The sequence below is a fragment of the Pistacia vera genome, unplaced genomic scaffold (genome assembly GCF_008641045.1).
Source record: "Pistacia vera cultivar Batoury unplaced genomic scaffold, PisVer_v2 Contig246, whole genome shotgun sequence".
NCBI lineage: Eukaryota > Viridiplantae > Streptophyta > Magnoliopsida > Sapindales > Anacardiaceae > Pistacia > Pistacia vera.
In genome coordinates, this window is record NW_022196053.1 from 1,085,191 (window position 1) to 1,105,477 (window position 20,287).

Sequence of the window (20,287 nt, forward strand, 5' to 3'; positions counted from 1 at the left end):
ATGGCAAGTTCTCACCCTTAATTTTTAAATTCTAGATTTTCACTCTTAATAAAACGTATTAATATTTTTTGATTATGACACATATGTAAAGATGGTTAATACACTACTCCTGAACAATAAATTAATAAATTATTTTTTAATCCTCAATCAGTAGAATTAGAAAAAAATGGGCATGTTGGCTTATTATTTCTGCCATATTCTCAATCTTATTCTTCAAATAAGTTTGGCACATTATCCAGAAATATACTCTATTTTTTTAATTACTTTTAAACCCCATAAGGTTATTAATTTCATTAAATACCCCCTGAAAAAAGTTTAAAAATTAACAAAAATACCCCCATGACCCATACTTGCCAGATTCCAGCAACCACCGTCGGTGGTAGCCGGAATCTACCACAATGGTGAATTACTGAACGAAACTGGTCGGTAATTCACCGATCTGGCCTTTTCCAGCCAGATCCATAGTGGATCTGGCCGGAAAAGGCCAGATCCAGCATTCAGCGATGGCCAAAGAAATGGTCATCGTTGATAAAAAACGACGGCCATATCTTTGGCTGTCACTGATGGCCAAAGATGGCAGTCATTTTGGCCTTTTTCAGCCGTTGCAGCCACAGCAGGCCGTAGATTTGGCCTTTTCCGACTAGATCCGTGGTGGATCTGGCTGAAAAAGGCCATAACGACGTATTACGGCACAAATCCGACCGGTCTGTGTCGTAACGCGATTTTTCGGCCAGATTTCGACAGTGGTGACTAGAATCTGGCACTGTAGGTGATCGGGGTATTTTTGTCATTTTATATATTGGGGTGTTTAATTAAATTAGTAAACCTAAGGGTTTTTTTATAAATTTTTAAATTTTACCTGGTAATACTCCCCTATTCAACTATCCAATACTATTCCCAAAATCCTAACTATCCAATATTATTCCCAAAATCCTATCCAAAATAATAAATCAAAGGCACCCAATATCTTCCTTCAAATTTATTTGAATAACAATCTCTTCTTCGATATTCATATCATCTCCATCTCCAACCATCCCGTCACTGCCATTGCCACTGCCACTGCCACCACCACCACCTAGCCACTGCTGCCACCCAACCACTGCCACCCAGCCACGCCAAACCCCAACCATTCAGTGAGTTTGCCCTTTCAGGCAATCTTCCCACTGTAAACCACAATTTCCTCTCCTTGTCATACTTGCACACCTCCATGTTAGCATAATCAGCAGCACACAGTTCATTACTTACTACTGCAACCAAGGGCCCTGCCTCACCAGATGCAGGCCTATCATTTTCCCTTGTAGCAGCAGCACCGGCAGGAGACATGTTAGGAATTTTAGTCCAAGTTTCCGTCTCCAAATAAAACTCTTCTCCATACGTAGAAAGCTTTGAATCAGGTCCTCCAATTCCTCCAATAACATAAAATTTCCCATCCATGAATACCCCAGAACACATCTTCCTTGGTTTATTTATGCTGGGCAATATCTTCCAAGTTTGAGTCTCAGAATTATACATCTTAGCAGAGCTCAAAATGTTTCCCTCCAAATCACATCCACCAACCAAAATCTCTCTCTCTCCAAGGCTAGTAGAGCCAAACAAACACCTTGGAGAATTCATTCTCATCCCCGAAGACCATGAATTTGTCAAAATACTATACATATATATAACATGGGATATATATTAGGACGTCAGCTCCCTACCAAACACAAGTAATTCAGTGCCCACTGCCAAAGATTCCTTATCAGAACACATGAAGCATTTATTTGAAGCCATCCTTGGCAAATGCATCAAATCGGATCAAAGGCCTCCCCTTCAAGTAAATGACAAGAAAAATAAGTCCAATGCTCAATCACCACCATTCAGCCTCCTCGGCTTATACCACTTCCCACTCCGAATCAAGGACCAGAAATTCTGATTCAGAGAAGCAAGGGAACCATGGTCAGACCTTGAGCAACGAAGGAGGCAACTAATGGAGTTGTCTCGGTCAATTGAGTGGATAAATGAGTGTGATATTTGATTGTAGCTCCCTACTGATTGTTGTTGTGTGTAATTACCTGGTCGTCGTCGACTCCCTATCATTTCCAATCTTCCCATAGCCAACCCGCACACCACCTGTTTGACAAAATTCCTCACCCAAAGCCACCACCCAGCCACTTTACTCTTTGAGATGTGGAGGGTTATTTTGTAATTTTAATTTTTATTTCAAATTTAATGTAGTATAAATGACTATTTTATCCTTTAAATGTTACATTAAACGATTTTCGGTTAATTTAAGGGTGAGAATCTAAAATTTATGAAACCAATGGTGGAAACTTGCTATTTGCTAAACCTTGGGTGGGAGCATGTTGTTTACTATTCTTATATTGTCATGTAATTGTCATATAACACTACAACAAATTTTTAATTCAGGGACGGATTCAGTTCGCCCAGAATGGTCATTTTAGAGGATGAAATTGTAATTTCGTTAAAAAATGTTTAGCAGTATATTTCCAACCTGCACTAACAGTTGATTTTGTCGGCCATATGGAAAGAAATCTCATTTTGGGATGAAATTTATTATTTTTGGACGAAATTTTTTGTTTCTAATTATACAAAATTTGGAAAACTTATTAGGGATGCAATATGATTATGTCCTCAATTGTGAAAAATTCATTTGTAGGGACTAAATTTGGAAAACGAATTAGGGAGAAAATATTATTAGTTCTAGGTAAATGTAAAAACTGTTAAGATTTTCATAATATTGTGTAAATATTTTGTAATCAGGTAAAGATTATGTAATCTCCTAATTATGTCAGACAAAATATTGTGGAATCCGCAATTGACATAATTAGGGGATTTANCATATAGGGTTTACGATTCGTCTTTGTGGACTATGACCGTTATTATATTTATATTAAACATATAGTTCTTTTACCTCAGTTTGAAACATATAAAGTGTTGAATATGTTTACGTCTATGCTAAACATATATGGTTTATAATTCGTCTTTGTTCAGTATATAAAGGGTGCGTTTGGTTGAATATTTTTATAAATATTATAAATCATATTCCCATAATATTTATTTGTTTAATTATCTAGCAAATATTAGTATTTTTTTAATAAATTTTAGACCCATTAACTGAATTAATTTCATTAATACCGCTTAAAAAAGTTTCAAAAGTACAAAAACACCCCCAGCCACCAAACTTCCCAGATTCCGACACCATCGACAGCTACAAATGATTGGAAATAGCCGGTAATTCACATATGTGACATTTTCCAGCCAGATCCACAGCCACATCAGGTCGTCATCGACTTTCAAAAGAAATGGCAGACGTTAACGGCCAAATGTCGCCTTTTCCGTCCGTCGACGGCCAAATCTAGCCGGAAAAGGTCATATCGACACCCTATCAGCCTGATCCGACCGCAATGCATTGTAATGCCCTTTCCTGGAAGGATTCCGGCTGTGGTGGCCCAAATCTGGAAAGTTGGGTAGGTGGGGGTGTAATTGTCAAATTTTCAAATCTTTCGTTGGTCGATTAAGCGATCGTAATAAAAGGAACTTCGTTTACACAGGGTCGCTTAAGCAATCGTAGATATTACTTAAGCGATTCTTTTCTTTTTCACTTGATCGATTAAGCGATCGTGGATAGCTTAAGCGATCCTAGATATCGCTTAAGCGATTCTTCTCTTTTTATCTTGGTTGATTAAGCGATATCAGCGATCCGTGATATCACTTAAGAGATCCTGTTTGAAAAACCCTTTGTCGCTTAACCGATATACTTACTCGCTTAAGCGATCATTGGCAATATATACTTTTCCTGCTTTTCTCCTGAATTTTGACAAACTAAGATTACCAACACGTATTAATTCCATACTTTCTCCTCAATTTGACAACCTAATTCCAGACTAAAATTAACAACAAATATTTAGGCCATGTAACAAGAAATATAAAGAGTGCTTTATTAAAGGTAACAATAAAATTTATAACATCAATAATTGAAAACAATAACTCATCAACGGTTGGCCTTGGCAACTCTCTAAATTTCATCCTTCTTCGAACCTAATTTGCTGGATCTGCATGTGATTGCTTTTGGCAACTACTTCTCTTGTGGCCAGGTTGCTTGCAAATTGAGCACTTATTCATCTTCCGGGGAACCTCAAAGGCTGATGGAATACACTTAACTCTTTTTCTCCCCTTTGCTGTCTTCTTGAATGGCGGGTGGATGATAATGTTAGCCACCTCTAGCGGCACTACCCACTGCTCTTTTGGAGGCACCAGATATATCGTTTCTGAATAAGCTAGCATGTAGTGATCTATCATATAGAGAGGGAAGCAAAGTTCCATGTAAATTCTTGAACCAAAATCTGGCTTCCGTTGGTGTTTCAGTGCTGCTAATGCATGAGGACAAGGTAAACGTTGAATGTCAAACATTTTACAGCTGCAAGTTTTTCTAACAAGGTTAACTAGAGCATCCTGACCATGGCCGCGCACAGTGAACTCTTGAGCATTAAGAGGATAGGCAAACAGTGCATTTGACAGTTCCATACATTCTTGCAATAATTTTTCAGCTGACAGAACAAGGGTTGTAGTAAAATTATCTGACTCTGTACGACGTTCATGGAACCACCGCGACAGTGTCCTTTAGATTGCATCAAAAAGTGCAACTATTGGAAACTGTCTTTCTATTAACAACTTCGAATTTATGGACTCGGCTATGTTCATGGTCATGACATCAAACCTTCTTCCAGGAAAGTAAGCTCTACTTCATTGCTCGAAACCAACATCATGCTCAAGATACTTAGTAACTCTATCATCCTTGATTTGGATTTGCTGGAAGTGCTCCTCGAACGCATCAACCCGATAAGCTTTTGTTGCCATGTAGTATGTCTGAAGGAGGCCAGCACACTTAAACTTTTATTTTATGTTCTCACCAAGGTGCCTCATACAGAATCTGTGATGTGCTTGACAGTAAATAGTGGCAATCCCCTTCTTTATAGAGTTGTGCCTATCGGATATTATGCACAACTCGTCAGTGTCAGGCACTATCGTACGTAACTGCTGAAAAAACCAAGTCCACGAATCGTCATTCTCAGAGTCAACCACACACCATGCAACAGGATATGTGTGATTCTCGATGTCCTATGCAGTGGCCACCAATAATGTACCTCCATACTTTCCTGTCAGAAAGTAACCATGAACAGCCAACACCTTTCTCATGTTTACAAAACCCCTTATAACAGAATCGTATGGCAACAAAAAAAAATATTTAAACTCATATTCCTGTCCCACTTCAAAGTCGTCTTGCTACCTTGTTTGTCAACTCAAGCATAAACGGTACGCTTCAATACTGCATACCGTGCCCGGCGGTGCCCACTCACAAAATCTTGTGCATGTTATCTCCTTTCCAGCATTTCCAGTAACTAACAACACATCCCAACTCTGTGCGCACAAGTCTCTGAAGTCTTTAGGAGATGGCCTTTCCCTTCAACAAGGCTTTTGACAAATGTCCAATAACATCAGCGGACGCTTGCGATGCTCACTGAAATATGTCCGAAACCACAAGTGGCTCACGGGTATATGGGCTAAGCATAAATTTTTCTGACCCACCAACTTCTATAATAAATCCGCCACTTGCACTTTCGGTCATGAAGCAAGTCATAGACCAATGAATTTGACTTTTTGGTGATGAACTCAAAATTAACTCTCACGGCAACAAGTTTTAGCTTCCTCACCCGCTTCCTCTTTGTTGTCAATAATACCCTATGTGTAACTCCGATCTATCTGTAAAAAACATGAGCTGATTCACTACTACACTCCATTGCCCTCTCTGAACCTGCATATAAACGACCATGGTGTTCTCTTCCTCACAATCTATGCTCTCTGCATAATCTGTATTTAAAGGAAATTCACATCTGTGGGAACATCTACGGGGGTCCTCCTCCTCAATTTTTTCATTCTGCCCCCCATCACCAACCTCTTCTACAGTCGTCCTCCTCACCACTAATTCACCGTCTACCCTTGATTTTTCAACTAACAAACAATGGCCTCGTTGTTCAATTAAAAACAGGCAAATCTTTGCCTACTTCCTCGTTACCCCTTCCTTTGAACCAACTTCGAACGGTTTTTCTACAAGAGAAACCCTTTAAATCGACCTCGAACCATTATCGGCCACATCAATCATATATAACTTCACACTTTCATCCGACTTTAATATAACAGGAGGTACCTTATAATGTTAGGAACTCTGCTTTAAAAACATACTTCACAACTATATCACTACGCGAGCAACTCAAATTACTTCTTCTAATTATTTATCAATCAACTCATCAAAACTAACCTCTGTGCTCACAGCAATTGGTATAGCTTCTTTGCTCTTCCCAATCCATCCAGCTACGTGTCCCTCCACCAAATCACCAAATATTCAACACCAAAAACAAATTGTCCAATGTGTAATAATAGCCAACTACCTGTAATGCAAGAAAAAAAAATTCTTAAATGCTGTACTAAGGGTTCAAATATTTTAAAAAGATCTGCACAGCTCGTTATACGGTTTGCTATATAGCTTAAGGATCATGGTTATTTATACTGATCGCTTAAGCGATCCAGTATAAAAACATGATTGCTTAAGCGATCTTATGCCATTTCTGACGCTGAGCGCTGAAGCGATTGCCTATACAGACTTTTACAGTGCTTAAGCGATCTATCTGCTGCATTACCAGACCACCAGATCGCTTTACGCGATCTATCTACTGCATTACCAGACCTACCAGATCGCTTAAGAATATATCTGCTGCATTACCAGACCTACCAGATCGCTAAGTGATACACTAGATGCCTTAAGCGATCCATCATCCCAGAACACATTTCAGTCATCTCCACCTACAATCGATTCCCATCATACCCAGAAACACATACCTAGAAAAAAATTTTCAACAAATTTCACTCCTTTCAACTTGCATTACATCAAACAACAACCACAACAACCTAAAAACTAAATCAAAATCATAACCCAAACCCCATCATTATTAAATCTTTGCAAATCTAAATATAAATGTAAAAAGGAAATACACATACTTAGACGAAAAAGTAGGAGGAGGAGGAGGAGGAGATCTTTGAGCGAGAGAGATGTGATGGGGAGGAGAAGAGTGTTTAATGAGATGCGGAGGAAAGAAGAAGATGTTAGGCATGAGGAAGAAGAAGATAGAGTAGAGGAAGGAAGAAGAGAGAAGAAGAAGGAAGAGATGCAGAGAAGAAGAAGATTGTAACGAAGCAAGAAGATGAGCCTAAGATCGAGGTACAGATGCGTTAATGGCAGGAAGGTGTTTGGGTTTGTTGCAACAATTTCGGGTTCGTGGGAATATAGTATAATTTTGAAAAGATTACTAACTACTCATTAATCCTAATTAAGCCCTAAATACCCTTAATCAATAATAGGCTATTTAGTTAACACTTTAAAAATTGATAGCCTTTTAATTAAATGCAAACTTGAGTGGCTTTTTATAACTGGCCCCATCTTTTTCCGTGGGAAATAATCTATTGCCGTTTAACTCAAGACTAATATGGTTTCTTGCATGTGATTTGATATTAATGACGATTATTTGATTTAAATTAAAATTGGTAATACATTATGGAAAAAAAGGTGAGAACATAAGATACAATAAATATACAAAATATTTATACAAAAGAAAAATAACGTTATTTTATATGAGTAAACTGATATATTCCCATCCAAGGATTAGCGAAATGGCAAGTTCTCACCCTAATTTTTTAAATTTAGATTTCACTCTTAAATAAACCGTATTAATAATTTTTGATTATGACACAATGTAAAGATGTTATTACTACACTACTCCTGACCAATAAATTAATAAATTATTTTTTAATCCTCAAATCAGTAGAATTAGAAAAATAATGGGCATGTTGGCTTATTATTTCTGCCATATTCTCAATCTTATTCTTCAAATAAAGTTTGGCACATTATTCCAGAAATATTACTCTATTTTTTTAATTACTTTTAAACCCATAAGGTTATTAATTTCATTAAATACCCCCTGAAAAAAGTTTAAAAATTAACAAAAATACCCCCATGCCCATACTTGCCAGATTCCAGCAACCACGTCGTGGTAGCCGGAATTACACAATGGTGAATTACTGAACGAAAAGGTCTGGTAATTCACCGATCTGGCCTTTCCAGCCAGAACCATAGTGGATCTGGCCGGAAAAGGCCAGACCAGCATTCAGCGATGGCCAAAGAAATGGTCACGTTGATAAAAAACGACGGCCATATCTTTGGCGCACTGATGGCCAAAGATGGCAGTCATTTTGGCCTTTTCAGCCGTTGCAGCCACGAGGGCGTGATTTGGCCTTTTCCGACTAGATCCGTGGTGGATCTGGCTGAAAAAGGCCATAACGACGTATTACGGCACAAATCCGACCGGTCGGGTGTTCACGCGATTTTTTCGGCCAGTTTCGACAGTGGGTGACTAGAATCTGGCACTGTAGGTGATCGGGGTATTTTTGTCATTTTATTATTGGGGTGTTTAATTAAATTAGTAACCTAAGGGTTTTTTTTTATAAATTTTAAATTTACCCGGAATAACTCCTATATAACTATCCAATATTCCCAAAACCTAACACCAATATATTCCCAAAATCCTATCAAAATAAAAATCAAAGGCACCCAATATCTTCCTTCAAATTTATTGAATAACATCTCTTCTTCGATATTCATATCATCTCCATCTTCAACCATCCCGTCACTGCATTGCCATGCCATGCCACCACCACCATAGCCACTGCCTGCCCACCAACCACTGCCACCACACCACGCCAAACCCAACCATTCAGTGAGTTTGCCCCTTTCAGGCAATCTTCCCACTGTAAACCACAATTTCCTCTCCTGTCATACTTGCACACCTCCATGTTAGATAATCAGCAGCACACGTTCATTACTTACTACTGCAACCAAGGGCCCTGCCTCACCAGATGCAGGCCTATCATTTTCCCTTGTAGCAGCAGCACCGGGAGGAGACATGTTAGGAATTTAGTCCAAGTTTCGTCTCCAAATAAAAATCTTCTCCATAGTAGAAGCTTGAATCAGGTCCTCAATTCCTCCAATAACATAAAATTCCCATCCATGAATACCCCAGAACACATCTTCCTTGGTTTATTTATGCTGGGCAATATTTCCAAGTTTGAGTTCAGAATTACATCTTAGCAGAGCTCAAAATGTGTTCCCTCCAAATCACATCCACAACCAAATCTCTCTCTCCAAGGCTAGTAGAGCCAAACAAACACCTTGGAGAATTCATTCTCATCCCCGAAGACCATGAATTGTCAAAATACTATACATATATATAACATGGGATATATATTGGACGTCAGCTTCCTACCAAAAAACAAGTAATCAGTGCCCACTGCCAAAGATTCCTTATCAGAACACATGAAGCATTTATTGAAGCCATCCTGGCAAATGCATCAAATCGGATCAAGGCCTCCCCTTCAAGTAAATGACAAGAAAAATAAGTCCAATGCTAATCACCACCATTCAGCCCTCCTCGGCTATACCACTTCCCACTCCGAATCAAGGACAGAAATTCTGATTCAGAGAAGCAAGGGAACCATGGTCAGACCTTGAGCAACGAAGGAGGAACTAATGGAGTTGCTCGGTCAATTGAGTGGATAAATGAGTGTGATATTTGATTGTAGCTCCCTATGATGTTGTTGTGTGTAATACCTGGTCGTGTCGATCCCTATCATTTCAATCTTCCCATAGCCAACCCGCACACCACCTGTTTGACAAAATTCCTCACCCAAAGCCACCACCCAGCCACTTTACTCTTTGAGATGGGGAGGGTTATTTGTAATTTTAATTTTTATTTCAAATTTAAGTAGTATAAATGACTTTTTATCCTTTAAATGTTACATTAAACGATTTTCGGTAATTTAAGGTGTGAGAATCTAAAATTTATGAAACCAATGGTGGAAATGCTTTTGCTAAACCTTGGGTGGGAGCATGTTGTTTACTATTTTATATTGTCATGTAATTGTCATATAAAACTACAACAAATTTTTAATTAGGGACGGATTCAGTTCGCCCAGAATGGTCATTTTAGAGGATGAAATTGTAATTTCGTTTAAAAAATGTTTAGCAGTATATTTCCAACCTGCAATAACAGTTGATTTTGTCGGCCATATGGAAAGAAATCTCTTTGGGATGAAATTTATTTTTTGGACGAAATTTTTTGTTTTAATTATACAAAATTTGGAAAACTTATTAGGGATGCAATATGATTATGTCCCAATTGTGAAAAATTCATTTGTAGGGACTAAATTTGGAAAACGAATTAGGGAGAAAATATTATTAGTTCTAGGTAAATGTAAAAACTGTTAAGATTTTCATAATATTGTGTAAATATTTTGTAATCAGGAAAGATTATGTAATCTCCTAATTATGTCAGACAAAATATGTGGAACCCATTGAAATTAGGTGGTATTAAGATATATATACTTCATATAAGGATGTAACTCCTTAGTGACAAATTAATGAATTGAAAACATACAATTCTTCAATTAAACATGGTATCAGAGCCACTCTCGATCCCAAAAAAATTTGCTCATTGTAGAGCAGCCGCTGAAGAAACATCGGCGAGTATCATCAATCCAAGAAGGAGAAAAAGACTACAATCAATCCAACCCAATACCAATATTCAAACTTCTGCATCCTGACCATTTCAAATCTGCCAAATTCACAAACCTTAATCATTATTACCAATACACAAATCTCGAGCCCAAACACCACCACTACCCCACTGCCTCAGACCTTGCTGCAACGTGAAACCAATAAAACACCACCAACCATAAAATCCAGCCGCAAATCAACCAAAATCCAGCCAAACACCACCTACCCTATGCCATCAGATCTTGCTGCAACTTGAAACCAAAAAACACACCAGCCATAAAATCCAACCGCAAATCACCGCCGAAAAAAAAAATTACCCAGAATTTTTTTTTTTTTTTTTTTTTTAAAGACAGGGGTAGGATGTGTGGAGAAATTCTACGAAACTCAGTTCCAAATTTGGAAGCAAATTACTCAGAGACGACTAAACCCGACATGCTTAATAACAACAAAATAAAAAGTCTACTGATGTTGATGTTGTTGTGGAAAAGAAAGCAGATGTCCAACAATCTTCATCATTTGTAGCTACTGCTGGAATGATGGTAAGTCTTTAAATATGTACATTTGTTTCAATAATGCATGGATATATTTGATGTGTGCTACTGATCATATGAATTTGATTTAGGCATGTGTCTAACCTTAAGTCATCCTCACAAAACTTTGTTTCTACTGCCAATAGTGAATCTACGGGTCATTGTGGGAAGGTTTGTTAACCCTAAAAAACTCTTTATACTTAGATTCTGTCTTAGTTGTCCCATCCCTAAATTATAACTTGTTGTCAGTCTCCAAAATAACCAAAAGCTTACAATGTGTGGTGATTTTTTGGCTGAATTTTGTGAGTCTAAAAGTATTCAAAAGCAGACGATTGTTTTGGTATTAGACAAGGGCAATTGTATTACTTGGATTTAGAGTCCAAAGTTCTACGTGTTACAATAGGCTTGACTGTAGATTACTCTAAAAGGGATAAACAAAAATCCGACATTTGGTTATGGCATCAGCGCCTCAGACATGTTCGTCGGTTATCTATGAAGAAACTTTTTCCAAGTTTGTTGAAAAAAAGATATCAGTAATTTCTGCTGTGATGTTTGTGAACATCAAAAAGCCATCGAGTCCCATTTCCAACAGCAATCACTAAAAGTCCAAGTCCTTTTATGCTTAACATTCAGATGTCTGGGGCCATCACCAGTTACTACTTTAGGTGGATTCGTTGGTTGTTACTTTTTTGATGACTGTACGAGAATGACTTGAGTATGTCTAATGAAATCTAAGGGGAGGTTAATTACTCTTTCAGAGATTCACAAAATGGTTCGTACGCAGTATAATGCACAGGTTCAGATCCTTCGAAGTGACAATGGAGGAGAATATCAAAGTTTAGATCGTAAACGTACTTAGCAACACATGGTATCATTCATCAGAATACTTGTCCCAAACAACCCACAAAATGGTGTGCTGAGCGAAAAAATCGACACTTATTGAGGTGTTCGGGCTCATTAATAGAGGCTACATGCCGTTATCTTTTTGGGGAGAAGACTTATTCTGCAGCCTACCTAATCAATCAGGTACCCTCTAGTTCTCTTCGGTTTGAGAACCTTTTCGGCTCTTGGTAAAGCAGTGAATACCAATGGTCCCGAACTTACCGCCTCATTTTTAGCTGTTTTGCATTTGTTCACCTCATAAACATCAACGCCACAAGTTGTCCCCTCGTGCATTGAAAGTGTTTTTGTTGGGTATGGGGTTCATCAAAAGGGGTATCGTGTTATCATCCTCCAATCAACAGATGTTGTAACGATGGATGTTGTTTTCCATGAAGAGTTTATGGATTTTCCTTCTAAGTCTGAACTTCAGGGGGAGTATTGTCAAGAAGAAATTCAGACTCTTGACTATGCAGTTCAAGATGATGTTCAAGATGACGTTCAAGATGTAGGAAACCATGAGTCACCAAACTAGACCTAGTTCGACAAAAGATGAAGTGGAAAAATGGTAATGTGGAGGTGGTATCAAACCCGACGTAGAAGCTTCTCAGTCCGAGTCTCTTTTTCCTGGTATGTCACAACCATCATTTGTTGAGAATGTTCCTGTGATTAGAGTCTGAACCAATTAGGAAAGATTACCACCATGTGTACTAGAGGGATTCCCAAACCAACATAGAACCAGAGCTATCTAGTAAAGTCAAATACCCATGAGTCATTATATGTCTAACACCATCGTCTGTCAGAATCGAATATGTCATTTGTGAATCAATATTTACTGTATCAATTCCTACACGTGTGCAGAAAGCCTTATCTGATCCAAAATGGAAAGTTGATGAATGAGGAAATGAAATCATTACAGAAGAATGAGACTTGGGAACTTGTTGATCGTCTACCGGAAAAAAGACTATGGATTGTCGATGGGTTTACACTGTGAAGTATAAAGCTGATGGTACAATTGAGAGATTCAAAGCAAGACTAGTAGCAAAAGGGTACACCCAAACCCACGGGATCGACTATACAGAGACATTTGCACCCGTAGCTAAAATCAACACGGTACATGTCTTATTATCTTTAGCTGCAAACCTGGATTGGCCATTACAGCAGTTCGATGTGAAGAATGCTTTCCTACATGGAGAATTATCTGAAGAAATCTATATGGATCCTCCACCAGGGTGTATTTTACCAGTGAAACATAACCAAAAGGTATGTAAGTTAAAGAAGTCACTGTATGGGTTAAAACAATCTCCGAGGGCATGGTTTGGGAGATTTACCAAAGCTATGAAGTTTTTTGGTTACCATCAGAGCAATTCAGATCACACACTATTCCTTAAAAAACAACAAGGAAAGATCACTACACTTATTGTATATGTGGATGACATGGTGGTTACAGGAAATGATCCAAAAGAAAGGAAGGCATTGCAAAAGTACTTATCAGAAGAATTCAAGATGAAGGACTTAGGTTCTTTGAAATATTTTCTCGGAATTGAAGTGTCTAGATCTAACAGAGGTATCTTTCTATCACAAAGAAAGTATGCCTTGGATGTGCTACAAGAAACTGATATGTCAGCATGTCAACTAGCTAATACACCAATCGAAGAAGGCTTGAAATTAGGAGTCGAGACTGATCAAGTACCAATTGACAAAGGGAAATACCAGAGACTTGTGGGAAGACTGATGTATTTGTCTCACACTAGGCCAGATCTTGCTTATGCATTAAGTATAGTTAGTCAGTTCATGCATAATCCTGGAGAGCAGCATATGAATGCAGTTATGCGTATCCTGAGATATTTAAAACATGCTCCTGGAAAGGGAATCTTATTTTCTAAAAATAAGGACTACCAAAATGTGCATGCATATACTTATGTTGATTGGGCTGGAGTAGTGGATTATATACGATCTACTTCTGGTTATTTCACTTTTGTAGGAGGTAATCTAGTCACGTGGAGAAGCAAGAAACAGAATGTTGTGGCACGTTCAAGCGCTGAAGCAGAATTTAAGGGAATGGCACTTGGGATTTGTGAAGCTTTGTGGCTAAGATTTCTACTTCAAGATTTGGGTTATCAACCTAATCAACCAATCCAGTTATATTGTGACAATAAAGCAGCATGTGACATTGCTCACAATCCAGTTCAACATGATCGTACGAAGCACGTTGAAGTAGATAGATTTTTCATCAAAGAAAAACTTGATGAAAAGATTATTGAACTACCCAAGATTCGATCAGAGGATCAATTGGCCGATATTCTTACCAAGGCTGTCTCCAAACGTATTTTCTCACAAGTGTTAGACAAGTTGGGCATGTGTGACATCTACGCACCAACTTGAGGGGGAGTGTTAAGATTTTCATAATATTGTGTAAATATTTTGTAATCAGATAAAGATTATGTAATCTCCTAATTATGTCAAACAAAATATTGTGGAATCCGCAATTGACATAATTAGGGGATTTAGGAGATCGTATACTTCCTATATAAAGGATGTAACTCCTTAGTGATAAATTAATGAATTGAAAACATACAATTCTTCAATTAAACAAAAACACCCAATTCCTTTTCTATTTCATTTGAAACAAAACCCAGAATTGCTTGCTAGTGAATCTCAATCTCCTGCTCTGAAATTGATTGAAACCCAAGATAAAAAATTGAAAATTAAGTGCAAGTGGCAAATGAGGATCGGCTGAAAATGGCAGAAAGGTGTGGTGGGTACCTTTGAGGATCTCAACATTCTCTAAACGGGCCGTCGTTTTCCTTTTTCTCTTCATTTCGCTCTTTGCTTCACCTTTATAACTAAATCATGTTTCTTATTTAGTCGCTTGCCTTATGGGGTTCTTATTTTAGCTAAACTGATTTCGCAGGATTTGCTTCTATCTTTAATTGATTGTTTACGGAAATACTGAACTATTTCAATTTTCAACTTCTTATTTTCTTTTCTCCATTAATTTTTTTAGGGGATTTTGAGTTTTTGTCATGGTTCTTGGGTTTTTCTTTGTTTATTAAGTTCTTGATTAACAAAGCGGTTTTTTTTTTTTTATTGTTCAAAACTTAGGTAATTCATTTTTATGTGTTATTTTCTATAGGATTTTGAAGAATCTGCAGCTGCTAGGTAATGTATAGTTTTTACTATTGAATTTATAAATCTGAATTTGTAAAGTTTACATTCTCATTTTTGTTAAAATTTATTGCTAGGACTATGAAGCAAGTGGAGGAGGATGTTCATGACATACATTGTTCAAGAGAAAGCAGTAGGGCGGCATGGAAAATTATTGAGGAGATTAGCACAATGTGTACAATTTATTAGATATAAGATATGAATTTCTTGGTTTTATTGTTCATACCAAAGAGCATGATTGCTACTTGATGTTTGGTGCAGTATTTGATACCCTTTGTGGAGAAAGAATGTGTTATGCCTCAAAAGTCACGTTTATGTCAGCCTAATAAATGTGCTGTCAAGTCCATATCTCCTCAAAGATATTCACACCAACTTTATCTCATTTCAAAGAGATGAATGGATGAGACTCTTCCATGTGTCAAGGCAACTTGTAAAACACTCATTATATTGAGTGTTTAGGTATATAAATTGGCACTCCTCTTCCCGAAAAGGGGGGTTGGGCATATGAGAGCTAACCATAGATAAGAGCTCAATTTTCTCTCTTTGTAAACACTGTATTTCTTTATCTTTGTATGCCTTACGGGAAAAATCATAGAAATAGTCAGAGATCAATAAAATAACAGTGGATGTAAGAGTCGCTTGTTACATCCGAACCACTATAAAAACCCCTCTTGCCAATCTTTTATTTATGTTTTCTGCAACATATATAATCTCAGCTCCATATTCAAATCTCATGGATCCATTCACGTGTGTCTCCTGAGTCAGCTCAGTGTTTCCCACATGCGAGTCGTTGGCATCCAAAATCAAGCGTCACCAGTTTGGTGGCCCATGCAAGTCCGATTCCCAACCCTGCATCCAAGTTCCTTGATGAGGTGCTCAGATCTCAAACCTGTGTCAGAATTCTCCAATCGTGTGGCCAGATCGCAGATCGCACACGTTAGAATTCTCTAATCGCGTGGCCAGATCGCACGCGTCATAGTTCTCCGATCTCATAGCCATATCTTAGATCGCACACGTTAGAATTCTCTGATCGCGTGGTCAAATCGCAAATCGTGCGCCCATGCTGTCCTGATCCTCGGCTTCAGATCGCTGATCTTTAACTTCAAATCGCGTGTTCAGATCATTGATCACACGCTGAGATTGCTAATCTCTTGTGCTCTTAGATAGAGCTCGTTATGATCTCTCAGGTCGAGCTCGTTATGACCTTTTCAGGTCGAACTCATTTTGACCTCTAAGATTGAGGTCGTTTTGCTCATTGAGTTCGTTTTGACCTCTTAGGTCGAGGTCGTTTTGACCTCTCAGATTGAGCTCATTTAGATTTTAGGTCGAGCTCCTAGCTCCTAATAGATTTCAAGTCGAGTTCCTAACATATTTCAAGTCGAGTTCTTAACAGATTTCAAGTCGAGCTCCTAGCTCTTAACAGATTTTAGGTCGAGTTCTTAACAGATTTCAGGTCGAGTTCCTAACAAATTTCAGGCCGAGCTCCTAACAGATCGCGATCAACTCCTAGCTCTCAGCACTCGATCGCGCCAAGAATAGTTCGAGCTCTTCAATTTGAGACTGCAGCCATTCAGATTAAAGACTTGAGTTTATGAAGCGCGATTACGCACTTCAAAAACTGGGGGGCTTCTGTTATGCCTCAAAAGTCACGCTTATGTCAGCCTAATAAATGTGCTGCCAAGCCCATATCTCCTTAAAGATATTCACACCAACTTTATCTCATTTCAAAGAGATGAATGGATGAGAGTCTTCCATGTGTCAAGGCAACTTGCAAAACACTCATTACATTGAGTGTTTAGGTGTATAAATTGGCACTCCTCTTCCCGAAGAGGGGGGCTAGGCATATGAGAGCTAACCATAGATAAGAGCTCAATTTTTTCTCTCTGTAAACACTATATTTCTTCATCTTTGTATGCCTTACGGGCAAAATCATAGAAATAGTCAGAGATCAATAAAATAACAGTGGATGTAGGAGTCGCTTGTTGCATCCGAACCACTATAAAAACCCCTCTTGCCAATCTTTTATTTATGTTTTCTACAACATATATAATCTCAGCTCTATATTCAAATCTCATGGATCCATCACATGTGATTCCTAAGTCCGCTTAGCGCTTCTCACGTGCAAGTAATTGGTGTCCAAAATCAAGCATCAACAGAATGCTATCAGATTTCGACTAGGTGTAGACTTCACCCTGGTAATGATTTGTTTAGAGATTAGGAACAACATAAATTCCATGTGGATATAAATGAATTGCTTTTGGAATTGTTATCTTGGGTTTGAAAATGAAGATGGATTTTGGTTAGAATATATGATTTTGTGTTTTTGAGATTTGAATTGACAAAGGTTGCTATTGTGATGGTGTTCATTTTATTTGTTTTTCTATAACCTATGTTTTTTATATTTGGGCATTGACTTGATCATTAAATGGTGGTTCTTATATTCGTTGCTTGTTTGCATCGAGGCTATGAGATTTGAGGTTTATGCTACATGCTACTTGTGAGTGATAAACAAGTCCATGAAATAAGTCCTAATTTTTCAATACAATATAATTATTCTTTATTCTTTATTCGTTTTATTATCTTTATTTTGTTTTTTATCTTGTAGGTTTGAGTGAAAAAATATTATTTTCTAGAATTACTTGCATTATTCAAGGTATTTTCCAATTAAATTTGTTTAAGATTAGTGTCTTCTTTGTATTGAATTTGGCATTCTGGTTTGAAATAGAACTTTACTATTGTGTTTATATTATTTAGTGTAACTTTGTTTGATTAATGTAAAATTTTAATTTACTTTAGTATTTAAAAAATGGAACTATAATTTATTTCATTATAAATAGTTTATCTAATTCATAGGTTGCAACCCAATCACTAAATACACCCAATCCAACCCAATTACTAAATACACCCAATCCAACCTAATATATTTACTAAATACACCTAAAATATATAAAATATATATATATACACCCAACCCAACCCAACAGGTTCTAAAGTTTTTAGTAAGTTCACAAACAAATAATATTATCTATGCATTGAATGAAATAATTTGATCATTGAAAATTAACATATCTTACATACATTTATTATAGCAATTGTAATTCCATAGTGATCCTTGGCGACGATTTGACTTCCATTTCACATATCCGACCTTTTCAGTTATGTCTGACGACTCTTTAGCTCCCATGACCCATTCTGATGGCTATCCACCTTTTTTAGTCTTTTGTTAGGCGAGTTCTTAATCTTTATTTCCCATACTTGTTCGTCTCTAAATTTAGTTGATATGATCATGTTAAATTTAGTTGATGTGATTATTTTGGTAAGTGGTTATATTTTTGTCACCTTAGAGTTATTAAATCATGGATAAGACTTGGATGAAGGAAAAAAAAATGGTCAAAAAGATATGTGGAAGGAGTAAGATCTTTTTTGAAATTTGTGGAGAACAACTTAGGTGGGGAATGTGATATTAGATGTCCATGTATAGATTGTTGAATTGTACATCCAAAGGCAAAATGTTGTTTGTGATCACCTACTTATTTGAGGGATTGATACCTACTACATTAGATGAATCTATCATGGCGAGCACTCTAATTTTGATATTGGTTCTCCTTCACATCCTAATGGTTGTGATGATGAGGACTATCATGGAACGCATAATAATGAGGGAGAGGATGGTAGGATCCAGGAGATGTCAAATGACTTTGAGAATTTAAGAGATCATTGTATGGGAAGTGGTCCTCGTGGTGATGTTATAGTGAGACAGCAAGGCATTCATATACGAGTTTTGAAAAGTTGTTGAGGGAAGCTCAACAAGAGTTGTATCCGAGTTGTTCAAATTTTACAACATTGGCATTCACAGTAAAGTTGCTTAATTTGAAGGTGTATAACAAATGGAGCAACAAATCATTTGACATGTTGCTTGATTTACTTAAACAAGTAAAACCAATTGGTGAGAAACATCCAAAATCTTATTTCAAAGCAAAAAACATGTTGCGTGATTGTAACATCTCACTGAAAACTAGTACAATGCATGCATAATAACAATGTAAAATTGGGCCCAAAGTTTTCTTTTCATTTCAATTCATATGTCTTTTATACACAAAGAGTACTGTTTACAAAAATGCATTTTAAAAGACAAAACAGGGGAAACAGTGTAGCTATTGCTCCTCGCTTGCCGACGCCCCTCCGACTGCATCAACACCTAGATCCTGCATCCACAAAGGAAAATAACGGGGTGAGCACAAAATAATGCTCAGTAAGTAAAACCCTCTATCTGTCTGTCCCCGTAGTTATCACAGTAATTCTTTCCTTTTTATATTCTGTGTCTATATCTGTTTCTACTAACATATCTGGCTCATTACGGAGGTACGGCGGATGGCGTTCACACACAACCACCATTCACTCATGATTATCAGGTGGAATTCAACAGTACACACGTTCTTAGGACTACGAGTGGGGATCACAAAGCAAATTACGGTTTCCAAACGAGGGGTGGAGAGATTCATAGCAATACCCGTTTATCATGGATCGGGGTAACGAAACCAGCATTAAACCAGCTAGTCAAGGTGGGTGATGATCACAAAGCATCAACCCGTTCTACTAAATGTGGAGATGATCAAAAAGCATCAAACAAATTACAACTAAGGGTGGTGGTCACAAAAAACTAATTCAGATATTGAATTGGGGAGATCAAAAGCATGAACATAGTAAGGCTTCGGTGGAATGTGCAAGCATCAATGATTCCTAAGGTGGGGTGAGACAAGAATATCCAAATACTATTTTAATATTATTGTAGTTTTCAATGGATTAGAGAGCATACAAGTTTATTAGGGTCGATAAACAAGTTTTACTTAGGTATTAGAATAGTGTCTGGTGGGTTTCTCCTGCTCTGCTGTACATGCTGTTGTCAGCATCCGTTCTAACCTAAACTTAGTAGCATTAAAAATGTGCCCTCCCATTCTTTGTGTCCCTTTACACTCCGGGGAAAACTTCCCCGCTTCCCCATGTCCCACATTCCCAAGGGTTACCTTCCTTTTTACTCTGACCCATTTAT

General features: G+C 37.6%; 1 pseudogene; it reads right to left on the minus strand.

Annotated features, from left to right (window-relative positions):
* Window positions 1-1,038: 1,038 nt before the first annotated feature.
* On the minus strand, window positions 1,039-9,013 carry LOC116131906 (annotated as a pseudogene).
* Window positions 9,014-20,287: the final 11,274 nt, after the last annotated feature.